Below are 1,912 nucleotides of genomic sequence, written 5' to 3' on the forward strand. Positions count from 1 at the left end.
GTCCCTAGGTGATGCAAACAGTTTGCTATCAGCTGCTTACCTAAAGGTTAGCAGTTAGAATCAATCCACTGGTACCAAGGAAGAACAGCCTGCCCAATCTGCTTCCATAAAGACTACAGCCAAGAAAACCCTATAGGGCAGTTCTACTCTGTAACCCATGTGGTTACCGTGAGTCAGAATTGACTTGACAGCAATGTTTGTTTTTTTTTTTTTTTTTGGTTTTGATATCTCTACTGTAAGTCAGAAAATAAAACACCAAAATCACAGTGTGAGCTTAATGTAAGGTCCTGCCAGAGCCCTGCTAGGGAAGGGGGCAGACAGCAATAATTTGGTCCAGAGAGATGGGACAGTGACTGAGTTTTCTTTTATCCAGTCCCCTCCTCACATACATACTAATAGCTGATTTAAATAGAAAGCTATTACAACATAGAATGTTGGCTCTTGTAAATAAGTAGTTACAGGAAATGCCCCAAACACCAAAGATACCTTGTGAGGGGTGATAGGTGGGGGGTGAGGTCAAACAGAAAGGGCTGGAGATGAGATTGTAGCACTAGGGGCTCTTTATTCAGACATAGCTCCCCAACCAAAATGCTAAATTCATATTAAAGACAGAGGTTAGGTGAAGGCTTTTAATCATCCCCCAAGGTACATCACATGCATATTACATAGAATTCCTTCCTCACTTCTTGAAGATATAGCCCTCTCTTTCCTACATCAGAGTCCCTGGTTGGCACAAAATATTAACTGCTTGGCTGTTAACTGAAAGGTTTAAAGTTTGAGTCCACCAAGAGGCAACTTAGAAGAAAGGCCTGGTTTTTAACTTCTGAAAATCAGCTGTTGAAAACCCTGTAGAGCACAGTTCTGCTCTGACATACATGAGGTCGCCATAGATCAGAATCAACCAAAGGGCAACAGGTTTACTGGTTCCTACACCATAAATATTTTGCTTTCTACTGGAACATTACCGTAAGCATTCAAAATGTTGTCATTCTTTAATCTTAAATATCTGCCTTTCTATTCATCTATCTATCTGTCTGTCTGTCTGTCTATCTATGTATCATCTATCTACATATCATCTATCTATCTATGTATCATCTATTTATCATCAAATCTTGACTGCATACGCCTTACCAGTTTCTGCTCCTATTCTCTTCCCCTTTAGAGCGGAAGCTCTAGAAATAGATGCCAATACTTACTGTCTACAATCTCTTTCATCCCATTTCCTCTTAAATGAAATCCAATAAGATTTCAACCTTACTACTTCTATAAAATTTCTCTAATCAATGTCACCAAAACTCTCTGCATGGCTAAATCCAACAGTTGGTTCCCAGTCCTCATTTTACTTGATCTAAGAGCAGCATTTTATTCAGTTGCAACTTGTAGCAAGAGATTTTGCTCACTAGTCTCTCCACAAGCTTCTTTGTTGTTATTGTTAGTGGCCGTGGAGTTGGTTCCTGACTCATGGCAACCCCATGCATTTCAGTAGAGTAAAAACCAATGTTTTACAAAGGCCTACAATGCCCTGAATGATCTGCTGTGTCCTGAATTCCTCTCTTAACACTGCTTCTCACTCATTTAGTTCCAGGCAGGCTGTCCTCCCTGTTATTCCCTGAATGGGTCAGGCACACTCCTGCCCAGAGGCCTTCCTTGCCTAGGGAGTGCTTTCCTAAAATATCCCCTTAAAATGTTCTCTCTGCCTCAAACACACTTTGCCTGAATATGCATGTGAAATTCTTTTACAAAGTTTCTACTAACATCTAACCTACCTGCATTACCATATTTAGAACTGTAACCTGGATCATATTCATCACATAACTGGCATTAGAGTGTTTAAAAAAAAAAAAATCTCAAACTAGAATTTTAAATCCAGTTAAAATATTCTTCAAAAACAAAGTCAAACTAAAAACACTTT

The sequence above is a fragment of the Trichechus manatus genome, unplaced genomic scaffold (genome assembly GCF_000243295.1).
Source record: "Trichechus manatus latirostris isolate Lorelei unplaced genomic scaffold, TriManLat1.0 scaffold00173, whole genome shotgun sequence".
NCBI lineage: Eukaryota > Metazoa > Chordata > Mammalia > Sirenia > Trichechidae > Trichechus > Trichechus manatus.